The sequence below is a fragment of the Vicugna pacos genome, chromosome 18 (genome assembly GCF_048564905.1).
Source record: "Vicugna pacos chromosome 18, VicPac4, whole genome shotgun sequence".
Taxonomy (NCBI): Eukaryota; Metazoa; Chordata; class Mammalia; order Artiodactyla; family Camelidae; genus Vicugna; species Vicugna pacos.
In genome coordinates, this window is record NC_133004.1 from 5,933,962 (window position 1) to 5,946,549 (window position 12,588).

General features: G+C 38.8%; 1 protein-coding gene and 1 long non-coding RNA gene across 4 annotated transcripts in view; both read left to right on the top strand.

Annotated features, from left to right (window-relative positions):
• LOC140686885 (trafficking protein particle complex subunit 9-like) overlaps nucleotides 1-12,588 on the top strand; it is a 205,496-nt gene that overhangs the window by 125,653 nt on the left and 67,255 nt on the right. For 2 of the 3 annotated variants that reach the window (XR_012060881.1, XR_012060884.1), the window contains exon 3: nucleotides 4,365-4,488. The exons of the other annotated variant lie outside the window; for it this stretch is intronic. The gene's annotated coding sequence lies outside the window, so the exon portion shown is untranslated. Of the gene's footprint in view, nucleotides 1-4,364; nucleotides 4,489-12,588 lie in introns of those variants that run through there. 3 annotated transcript variants of the gene reach the window in all.
• The window catches only part of LOC140686896 (uncharacterized), an 88,807-nt gene that overhangs the window by 39,865 nt on the left and 36,354 nt on the right, over nucleotides 1-12,588 (top strand). The window lies entirely within an intron of this gene.

Below are 12,588 nucleotides of genomic sequence, written 5' to 3' on the forward strand. Positions count from 1 at the left end.
TTAAAAAATGGAAAGATATTCCATGCTCTTGGATTGGAAGAATCAATATTGTTAAAATGGTCACACTGCCCAAGGCAATCTACAGATTTAATGCAATCCCTATCCAATTACCCAGGACATATTTCACAGAACTAGAACTAATCATAATAAAATTTATATGGAACCATCAAAGACCTAGAATTCCTAAAACATTACTGAAGAGAAAGAATGAGGCTGGAGGAATAACTCTCCCAGACTTCAGACAATACTATAGAGCTACAGTCATCAAGACAGCATGGTATTGGTACCAAAACAGACATATAGACCAATGGAACAGAATAGAGAGCCCAGAAATGAACCCACAAACTTTTGGTCAACTCATCTTCGACAAAGGAGGCAAGAATATACAATGGAATAAAGACAGTCTCTTCAGTAAATGGTGTTGGGAAAACTGGACAGCAGCATTTAAAACAATGAAGCTAGAACACACCCTTACACCATATACAAAAATCAACTCAAAATGGATTAAAGACTTAAACATAAGACAAGATACAATAAACCTCCTAGAGGAAAACATAGGCAAAACATTATCTGACATACATTTCAAAAATTTTCTCCTAGAAGAAATAAAAGCAAGAATAAACAAATGGGACCTAATGAAACTTACAAGCTTCTGCAGAGCAAAAGGAAACCAGAGATAAAACAAGAAGAAAACCTACGGAATGGGAGAAAATTTTTGCAAGTGAAACTGACAAAGGCTTGATCTCCAAAATATATAAGCAGCTCATACGACTGAATAAGAAAAAAATAAACAACCCAATCCAAAAATGGGCAGAAGACCTAAACAAGCAATTCGCCAATGAAGACATACAAATGATCAAAAAACACATGAAAAAATGTTCAATATCACTAATTATGAGAGAAATGCAAATCAAAACTACAATGAGGTATCACCTCACACCAGTCAGAATGGCCGTCATTCAAAAATCCACAAATGACAAATGCTGGAGAGGCTGTGGAGAAAGGGAAACCCTCCTACACTGCTGGTGGGAATGCAGTTTGGTGCAGCCACTATGGAAAACAGTGTGGAGATTCCTCAAAAGACTAGAAATAGACTTACCATATGACCCAGGAATCCCACTCCTGGGCTTGTACCCAGAAGGAAATCTACTTCAGGATGACACCTGCACCCCAATGTTCATAGCAGCACTATTTACAATAGCCAAAACATGGAAACAACCTAAATGTCCATCAACAGGTGACTGGATAAAGAAGATGTGGTATATTTATACAATGGAATACTACTCAGCCATAAAAACCGACAACATAATGCCATTTGCAGCAACATGGATGCTCCTAGAGAATGTCATTCTAAGTGAAGTAAGCCAGAAAGAGAAAGAAAAATACCATATGAGATCGCTCATATGTGGAATCTAAAAAACAGAAACAAACAAACAAACAAAAACAAAGCATAAATACAGGACAGAAATGGACTCATGGACAGAGAATACAGACTTGTGGTTACCGGGGGGGGGGTAGAGGGTGGGAAGGGATAGACTGGGATTTCAAAATTGTAGAACAGATAAACAAGATTACACTGTATAGCACAGGGAAATATACACAAAATGTTATGATAAATCACAGAGAAAAAAATGTGGCAATGAGTGTGTATATGTCCATGTATGACTGAAAAATTGTACTGAACACTGGAATTTGACACAACACTGTAAAATGATTATGAATCAATAAAAATGTAAAAAAAAAAAACCTAGGTACAGTAAAGTTATTATACTTAATATCGATGACTTTAAAGATGTCTATATTAATTAGAACATACTTAAACAAAACTTAATATCACATATTATCTTAATAGTGAATATTTTCCAGTTCACGTGAACCTTAAGGTAAATTTGGTCAGTTTTTATTTTAAAAATACTTAATTTGTAACCTCTTAGTTTTTACATCAATTAAGCAGAGCTCTTTGACTTTGTTTTTGGTTTTTTTTTTTTTTAGCTATAGAAATATCTCACATATATAATGTGTACGCCGGCTTATAAAGAGACAAAAGCTAGAGATCTCATACCTTCACTTTAAAACTTACCTATGAGATAGGGATAATAATAGTTGGAGTAAGCTGAATTTGCTTGCTCAGATCACTAAGGCTTACTATTTATGAAACAGACATTAAAGATTTCTTGACAACGTCTGAAGGACCCGTCAGAGTTCTCAGTTTTAAAATGCGAAAAATTTCTTTGGCCTAAAGTTTTATCTCGTTGAGCTAATTAGGCTCACCCCTAGGTCACTGCTGTATTTACATTTCTGATCTGCAAGACAAAGACACGTCTAGTTCTCCAGAGAACTGCTCTGTCACCCAGTCCCAATTGCATCTCCTTAATTTGCTTTTTTGTATCAGTGTGAAGAGCTGTAAACAAAGAATTCCATGTATTAAAACTTTAAAGTTTACTTTATCTTGTCTTCCAAAGCTTGCATAAGGCATTAAGTAAGTTCTCTTTCCCTTGAGTTATAAGTTAAACTCAGGGTAAACCTCTTATTATATTTTTTTATTAGCCACTGAATACTAGTTTTAAGTTTTACGTTATATTGGACGGCTCATGTAACTCTATTGGTTTCCTTCACTTTGTTCAGTCAATATTTTCTGAGGGACAGATATGTGCCCAGCCTTATAATACCAAAAAGGTGAATCGCTTTTCCATTGAAACATATCTATCCCACAACATAATTAAGTAAAAGGTTCATATAAATCTGATTTAAATATACCAATTTTAGAAACTTTTATCTCAAATTTATTAAAACTTATACCTTTAATTTTAATATTTATTAGGTTTAATCAATAATTTTTATTCCTAGAAGGAGTGCCAGAAGCCTTTCTTTTGTTTGTTTTTGTGCATTGTATCTAATTTTATAGAAAACTCTCTGGGATCCCCAAGTTTGAGCCAAAGAGCTTACACCCTTCCCAATTTTTAGTATGATTAATTGGTCTGTTGTCCCAATCATTGATGAAGTATCTCAATATATATATATATATATTTAGCCCTATACATACATACATATTAAACTGCGGTAAATAAAACAGACTTGTTTGAACTTGAATGTTGGGGGGCAGTAGGTGATCTCTTTGGCCTTTTTTTTTTAACTTTACATAGTGTAGTATCAAAACCTTGCATCTAAATCCAAAATTGTCCATTTTATTTATCTCATTCAAAATAACAATATAAAAATATTTATCCATTTGGGATAAGCCCCTTAACTTTTTTTTTTCATTAAGAAAAAATCGAAATTTTTTCAATCTATTTTCCAGTTATTCAACCTAATTAACATTAATTGTTCAAAGTTTTTATTAGCATCTCTAAAACCATTGATGGGAAAGGAAAAACACAAATGTAGCTTTTCAAACCAGTTTTTTTTTAACTAAGTTCTTAGGTTAACCATTAGATATATTTTTCTACCTTTAAACTTGATTTTAATACGTACCAAGAAAACAGCTGTTTATATTGAGAGCTCTTTCAACTTTCACCAATTTAAAAGTTTTTCCAAATTAAAGGATCCATCATATGGCCATCAATTTATATATATATATATCTCTAAACCAAAAAGATGAAGAGGCTTTTCCATACGAGGGTGGGGGTGTTGCCTAAATAAAATTCAAAAGTTTACTCTGCAGAAGCTAAAGGCCTTTGTGGTCCAGGCTGATGCATAAAAGGTTAAGATGGCAAAATGTCTGAAAAATGGTACAATCAAAGGATGGTTGAGAATCCCAATTTACTTGCATGGCCACCATATGTGCACAATACTTGTACCTTTTGCATGGCAGAGTCCAAGATATCCTTTAAAAAAAAAGGAAACACATATATACATACATACACACACATAAAATACCCAGAGAAATATAAAACGTTTATATTACAAGGACACAGGAAGAGAAATCCAAGTTCCCCTTAAAGGGGATTTTGTGTTTATGAGTTCAGAATTCCAAAAAATGTTTTTATCAGGCCTGGTTAGTTACTTTCAGAGTGAGATTTTTTTTTTCTAGTTCCCAATTAAAGTTATAAGTTTTCTACGTATATAAACCTGGCTGGGATATTAGTTGGAGGCTGGCAATCTGTCATTTCTTTTTCTTTTCATTCCTTTTCTTTTTTTTTTTTTGAAAGTTCTATGTCCCATTCTAAGGCCAGGTTGTCAGATTAAAATTGCTAGTAAGATTTCCCGCAGGGACAACTCTGTGGCATGATGTCTTTGCCTCTACCACTCCTTCAAGTTTCTCTCTCACCCGAGAAAGCTGTTATCAGCCAGGAAGAGGGTCCCATTTTTGGAATTGAAAGGTTCTTCATAAGACTTTTACTTTTATCCCGAAAAATTCAATGCAGGTAACCAAATTGAAGAAAGCATTAGACCAGCCTCTTACCTAAACACCCAGGCCTGACCCCAGTGTCTTTCAACTTGGACCCACTCAGGACATCTCCACTGGGTATTTTCCAGGTATATTTCCACCAGCTCCACATCGGGCGTCTCTTCAAGGTGGGTATTTCCTGTTACCTTTAAACAAGGCCCCACCCAGCATGTCTCCACTGGGTGGGTAATTCCCCCCACTCTCTTTCAACTGGAGGGCCAGGTACCTGGATACACTGCCAAATAAAACTCAGGACCATCAATCAATATGGGAGATCCGAGAACCAGGACAGACTCACACAAATTCATCTGGACTCCCCGAGGAGGTGGATGGACACAAAGGGCCACTGATGGTACCAAGGCTCCGGTTACTCGGAGAGTCCAGGTGGAGAGAAGTCTGCTCTGGGTCCCTTCATGGTGGTCAAAACTGTTGACTGAAATACATGTTCAGCCTAAAAGTTTAGAGTTATGTTTTATTTGGCGGGAGGACTCTAGCCGGGATGACAGCCACTCAGATCACACTGATGGACTGCTCAGAAGAGTTTGAGAAGAGCTAGGATATATAGGAGCTTTACAACAGAGACCAGGTAGTTGGAACAATAAAACATTGCTTGTTATCTAAAGAAAGCCAGTTATCTCAAGTTCAAGAATTTAGTCCTTTTCAATATATGGGAGGAAGCAATCATTTGGGCTCACTGAATATATTCTTTAGACAAGCACCTAGATATCTAAGGCCAGTAATCTGTCCTTTCTTATTCTGAGTCTGCTCAGAGGGCACCGTTGTGAGTGGCTGCAGGCCTGTCTTCACTGAGGTGTGGCGGCAGCGCTGATGACTTGGTTTCAGCATTCTTTGTTTAGTGACATGGTTGCATTATTTTCATTCACATTGTAGTATTTTTGTTCACAGGAAATTATGATATTACACTGATTATGGATAATCTGGAAACTTGGAAATGAACCAAGATGGAATTACTACAGGTACCTTTTAGTTTAATAAGACGTGTGCAAACGTAAACAAGGAGGAAACATACAAAAGGATTCGGTGGTGAATGGGAAGGGTTTCTGCACGTTACAGGAGAAAGCAAGGCAGTATTTCTCTTCTTTGTGGGCAGGGACGTGAGTCCAACTTTTCTTTCTGAAGTGCTTTCTGAGAAGTGTTTATGGTTATTAACCAACATTGACAAACGGTGGCACACATTGCATTTAAGAGTTGGCCGGCTTCAAAATTCGGTATTGAACAGGTGGAATTCATATGCAAGTAGCCAGGTGGATGGGATAGAGATGGAGCCAAGGCCTGGGCCCAGATTCCGGTTTAAATCGCCATTTCCTCATCATTGGGCCTTGGACTAGAATGTAAACTCTCTTAACCTGTTGGAGAATCTGTCAAATGGGCATGATAATATTTGTTTTTTCCTGGGAATTTTGTATGTTCTAAAGAGTATTATAGAACACATGAAGCACTTAACACACTGGCACTTAGCAGTGTACAATTTGTGCTGCCACCACGCTTGGCTTGTGTCAGAGCCGTAAAGGCAGTATTTGTCTGTTGAGGATGCACTGGTAGCCCCTTGGCTAGGTTGGGAATTTGGTGATTTACTTTAATCCTTGTAATTCTGTGTGCCATGGACAGTTATTTTCATGGACAGATGAGGAATCTCAGGGTAAAGAAGACTGTGTAATTTGCCCAAAGCCAGACCATAATTTTGGGTTCAGGTGCCTCTGTTCAGCATGGGCCCCTGAGCCTTCTGCCCTCTCCGTTCAGCACAGAGCCAGATGTGGGCTCGGCTGTTTCCCAGCCCAGAATATCCGGTAGGCCACAAGACACACATGGGCCTGTGCTGATTGAGCAAAAACTCCGGAGGAGAGGCAGTTACAAAAGGGATAAACATCAAAAGAGACGACAGCAAACTGTGATCAGCTCTGAGAAAGGAAGGAACAGGCCTCGCCGTGCAGAGCTGGGAGCTTTCCCTTCGGGGCTGCTCTGGGGGCGTTCATCTCAGCTAAACAAACTCTGCTGCTGCACCAAGGCAGGAAGGCATGGCGCGTGTTGCCAGGTAGACAGGGCTTCATTGATCGTAAACATTCCCCATTAAGCGGCAGCTGTCACGGGCACTTACCTAGTAAACAGCTGTCGGCCATAAGCATCACGCACTTTGCTTGGTAGTTTTATTGGCCCCACCTTTGAGATGAGGTCATTGAAGCTGCAGAGTTTGCTGCATGCCCTTTTATACCATGAAAATAGCCCCACTGGTCTTTCAACCTAGACTGATGTGGCTGTCATGCCCCAGCCTTGTGAATGGCATCGTGTAGCTTCTCTCAAGTGGCCCAAATTACTGACATTGATATGCTTAATTCGTAGGAAATAATATGTGACAATAAGAGAAAAATGTAGTAACAAATTGTATGGAAAACTAGATAAAAACATATTCTTCCCCAGCTGGGGGAGCGTAACCTGTATCATTCACCCCACTCACTGCCTGTCACTTCCTCCCTGCCGACTCCGTGTCCAGAAGCCACTCTGAGCCTTTGAGGAACATTTTGCCTCATGACACTTTTGACTAGTACCTGCGACTTCTCTGTCCCTGATTAACCCTCTCTTCAAAGCCATTTAATTTTTTGCAGGCTCCTCCGCTCAGATGTAAGAATAGCCTGTTTAAACTTCTTGATGCAGCTCCTTAATGAAGATCTTGCGTAGGAAACCTAGTCAAAACCTGGGAGGTATGCACACAGTGACTGCAACCTCAGCATTTTGTGAAGTTCATAATCAGAGGGGTGGGTGACTCAGGAAAGGCTTTTTTAAGGTAACAAGGGGAAAGTGAAAGGACGCAGGCTGTGTGAGAAAGAAACATCTCGGTCATAGCCAGCAAGACACCTGTGTTCAGGATGGGGTGTGGCGAGTGCAGAATTCTCACAAAGAAAGAAGTGGTGAGATGGGAGGGAGGACAGTTGGATACTTTATTGGGGAGGAAAAATGTGGGCTGAACATTTCCTGGTTGAACAAGAGGATTCTGACATGATGTGCTTGTATTTTGGAGAAAAGGGTTTTGTGGGGACAGGCCTAGGAGTACGCTGTCAGGCTGGGGAAACAGCACAACAGAGAAACACAGAGAACCGGGCAGTCGCCAAGGCCCATGTTGGGGGAGAGGCTGCCGGCCAATTGGAGCCCTGGAGGCTGCTTCTGTCCCTTACCTGGGGCTTCAGACTTCCCTTCACAGCTCAGTCCTGTTGATACAAGAATAAAAAACGTGGGGCATGAGAAGGGCTGTGTCCCAGGCTTTGGTTGAGCCCCTGAGATGTGCCCCAACAGATTTTGTTCCTTGGCTTCGTGCAGTAAAAAATTCAAGAGCAAGCCAGTGTTGATTAAAGGTAGATTTATTCAGAGAGATACATTGAAATGCAAGAGAAACGTCACGAGGTGTGGGGGTTTGATGCTCAGATTAAAAGTAGGTACACACTCCACAGACAAGAATGTGGGTCTTCTCCGAAGAGGGTGAGAGAGTGGTGACCGAGAAGTGGTGCTGTGTTGCTTGTTTTCTTGGTCTTGGTGGTTTCATATGCTAATAAGTAGAAGGACCAGCCTTAGGGCAAGGGGCTGGGATTCCCAGGGAGTTGGCCATTTCCCACCCTGTGACATTTTGTGGCTAGCCTTGGGACTGCCATTGTGCCTGGGGCATGTTATTCACCATGTTACTATTACAATGGGTGTTTAATGAAGCTCAAGCTCTGCTTGAAGTTAAATCTCTTCATCCTGAGCCTCAAGGCCTATTGGGGTTTGAATCCTTCACCATTTTGATGTTAATTGCTGTGGCCTTCCTAGAATGGCTGTGCTCTGCCCCCTTCCATCCTATCTCACTGTGATGACACAGAGAGAGCAAAGTCCGGGCCCTGCCTGTGCTCCTGCATTTAACAGCGGGATGGTTGGGGTGGGCTTATGATGACTCTGAGTGGTGAGAAGGATGTTTCAGATTTTCCCACGTGAGACATGGGGACATGCCATCAGCCACGGCAGACTTATCTCACGGGCATTATCGCTTGTGTTGTTACAGAAACAACAGGCCAGCCAAGAAACAGGCACCACTCAGAGGGTGGGAGTACTGAGATTTATTACGCTGTCGGGCTCAGAGGAGCTTCTGTTCCGAAGCTCTGAGCACCTCCAAGTCCTGCACATGAGGATTTATAGGGTTAATTACAAGTATGGGGCTATTAGCCAATAAGGCTCAAACAACAAAAAGCAAGGAATCAGTACACGGAAGCTTATCAACTTGGAACAGTTCACGTTATTGACAAATGTTCACCTTAGATTTACGGTTTAGCTTATTAACCCAGTAAACTGTCACTAAACTTCAGGTTTACCAGGTAACCCAGCTAATCTTAGATCAGTAAACCGACACTTATTACACTTAGATTTGTGACTTAGCTTGTTAGCCCAGCTGGGCTTTTCCTTCACAGTGTCACTTATCTTTTCTATTTTTCTTTTTTACTTTTTTAAAGTATTTAATCCAAATTTAATATCAGGGTTTTTTGGGAAAGAAATTTCTCTTTTTCTTTTCTTTGGGGCTCTTTTGGCGGGGAGTTAATTAGATGTATTTATCTGTTAGTGGAGGCCCTAGGGCTTAAATCCAGCACCCCTTGCGCGCTAAGCACACGCTCTACCACCCGCCCCATCATCTTTTTCTTTTTACTTTAGCTGCCAAGTATCTTACAGCTGAATTTCTAGTCGGCCTTTAAAATTTGCCCTGACTTCATGGAATCAATTTTTATGAGTTTTTCTCCCCGTGGTTTCATTTAAGTATTGAATCTCCATTTTCTCTTCACTCTCAGTTTTGCCTTTTTGTTGTTATGGTTGTTAAGCTGTGTTTAAAAAAATTGTTTAAATTCTCTTTAAGCAAGAGTCTGAATGTAAATAAATATGTAAACAAACAGCACAATTAAATGCTTTTATATATTCTAAGCTGTTTAGTATTTACTTAAAAACCGAATTGAATATTAAAGAGATAACATTTTTAAATTATTTTTTAATTTTTTATAAAGATATAGATGAGTTAAAATATGATATTAGTTTCAGGTGTACAATAGATGCTCCATTTATATTTACTGTAAAACATTGTCTGTATTCCCTGTTTTGTAAGATACATCCCTCTAGCATGTTTACATTACGTGTTGCAGTTTGTATAAGAAAGTTGGGTAAAGCAGAGTCTGGGACATGACTGTGTCTGATCCAGGTTCACGGTCTCCCTGCTTGTCAGAGCTCAGGCCCTCACTTCTGTCTGCAGGGGAGCGAGTGGAGGCAGCTCTCATCAGCGCTGGCACCACCCTCTGAGTGGCAGTGACAGCAGTGATTGTGTGTGGACGTGCAAAGTGTTGTTCCAAGCGCTTTACATGCGTTTCTGCATTTAATAATTAAAGCCCTCCTGTGAGGAAGCGTTTTAAGTTTTTAATGTATAATACATTTTATTTTGATATTGATAGATTTCAAACCTCCGGAAAATTTACAGGAGTAGTACAATAAACGCTTAGATACAGTTCACCTTAAAGGTCACTATTTGGCTTTTTGTGTCTGGCTTATTTTAGCATAAAATTTCAAGGTTCTTCCATATTGTAGCCTGAATCAGTACTTTATTCTTTATGTTTGATAGTATCCTTTTTCTTTGTTTTCGTTTTTGGTCTATTTAAATATATTTTCATTGAACTCTAGTCAGTTTATAATGTTGTGTCAGTTTCTTGTGTACAGCACAACACTTCAGTTAAATAGGAACATACCTGTATTCATTTTCATACTCTTTTTAATCATAAGTTACTATAAGATATTAAATATATTCTCCTGTGCTATACAGTATAAACTTGCTGTTTATTCTTTACATACTCAGTATCTGAAAATCTTGAACTCCCAATTTATTCCTTCACAAACCCTCTCCCTCTGGTAACCATTGTTTGGTTTCTATGACTCTGTGTCTGTTTCTGTTCTGTAGATAATTTTACCTTTTTGTTTCTTTGTTTTTTTTTTAGATTCCACATGTGAGCGATCTCATATGGTATTTTTCTTTCTCTTTCTGGCTTACTTCACTTAGAATGACATTCTCCAGGTCCATTGATGTTGCTACAAATGGCATTATTTTATTATTATTTTATGTGTGAATAGTAGTCTATTGGACAAATATGCTACAACCTCTTTATCCAGTCATCTGTCAGTGGACATTTAGGTTGTTTCCATGTCTTGCTATTGTAAATAGTGCTGCTGTGAATATTGGGGTGTAGGTGCCTTTTTGAGTTAGGGTTCCTTCTAGATATATGCCCAGGAGTGGGATTGCTGGTTCATATGGGAGGTCAATTTTTTGTCTTTAGAGGAACCTCTATACAGTTTTCCACAATGGCTCCACCAAACTGCATTCCCACCACAGTGTAGGAGGGTTCCCAATTCTCCGCAGCCTCTCCAGTATTTATTGTCTGTGATCTTCTGAATGATGGCTATTCTGACTGGTTAGAGGTGATACTTGATTGCAGTTTTGATTTGCATTTCTCTGAGAATGATATTGAACATTTTTTCATGTGCCTACCGGCCATTTGTACGTCTTCATTGGAGAAATGTTTCTTTAGGACTTCTGCCCATTTTTGAATTGAATTGTTTGTTTTTCTTTCTTATTAAGTGTAAAGCTGTTTACATATTCTGGGAATTAAGCCCCTATCAGTTTCATTTATTGCAAATATATTCTCCCATTCCATAGGTAGGTTGTCTTTTTGTTTTGCTTACTGTTTCCATAGCTGTGCAAAAGCTTGTAAGTTTAATTAGTTCCCACTTGTATACTTTTGGTTGTTTTTCTATTGCTTGAGTAGACTGCTCTAGGAGAACATTGCTTAGATGTATGTCAGATGTTTTGCCTATGGTTGCTTCTAAGTGGTTTATAGTGTCTTGTCTACATGTTTAAGTCTTTATCCATTTTGAATTCATATTTGTGTATGCTGTGAGGGAGTAGTCTTACTTCAATGATTTACATGCAGCTGTTAAGTTTTCCCTACACCATTTGCTGAAGAGGCTGCCTTTACTCCATTGTATGTTCTCACCTCCTTTGTCAAAGTTTCAATGACCAAAAGTTTGTGGGCCTATTCTTGGTAATTTTGTTTATCCGTTCATTGATGGATGGATAATGTTAGTAACTTTTGGCTACTCTGAATGATACTGCTATGAATATTGATGTGAAATTTTTTATGAGAATATGTTTTCATTCAGTTGGCTGTACATTTGGCCCGCCATACCTGTAGTTTCCACTACATGGATCCAGATGGCTGATTGTAAAGGGACTCGAACATCCTTGGATTATGGTATCCAGGGTGTGGGGTTCCTGAAACTAACCCCCCGAGGATACTGATGGATGACTCTATATGTAGGAGTGGAATTGCTGAGCCATATAACTCTAAGCTTTTGAGGAAATACCAGACTTCTCCAAAGAAGCTGCACCATTGTCCCTTTCCTCTGGCCGGATATGAGGTTTCTCTGCCTCCTGAACGACATTTGTTATTGTCCGTGTTTTGGTTATAACCATCCTAGTGGGTGTAAAATGAGATCTCATTTTAATTTTGATTTGGCTAGTGATGCTGAGCATCATTTCATATGCTTATTGGCCATTTGTATATCTATTTAAATTCATGGTAAATTTAAATTTTGGGTCTATTTTCTTGTATTGTTCAGTTGTAAGCATTTGTTATATATCCTGGATGCTACTCTCTTATTAGATACATGCTTTGCAAAATTTTTCTTCTATTCTGCACATTGTCCTTTCACTATATTTTTTTTAAACTTTAAAACAATTTCTTTACAGGGGTGATAATTAGATGTATTGATTTATTTTATTTTTCTTGCTAAGCACACACTCTATAACTTGAGATACCCATTTCCCCTGTCATTTCACTTTCTTGATGATGTCCTTTATAAGAAAAGGGTTTTAATTTTGATGAAGTCCAGTTTATCTGCTTTTTTCTTCTATCACTTGTGCTCTTGTTATTGTATCTAGGAAACCAAAGCCTATCATATGACCACAAAGATTTATGTTGTGTCTTCTTTCAGAAAGTTTATAGGTTTAATTTTCACATTTCTGTCTGTGATCTATTTTGAATTAATTTTTATTTGTTATATAAAATATGGGTGTTCAGATTCCAGATTGATTCTTTTACCTGCAGATACCCAGCTGTCCCTGCACCATTTGTTGA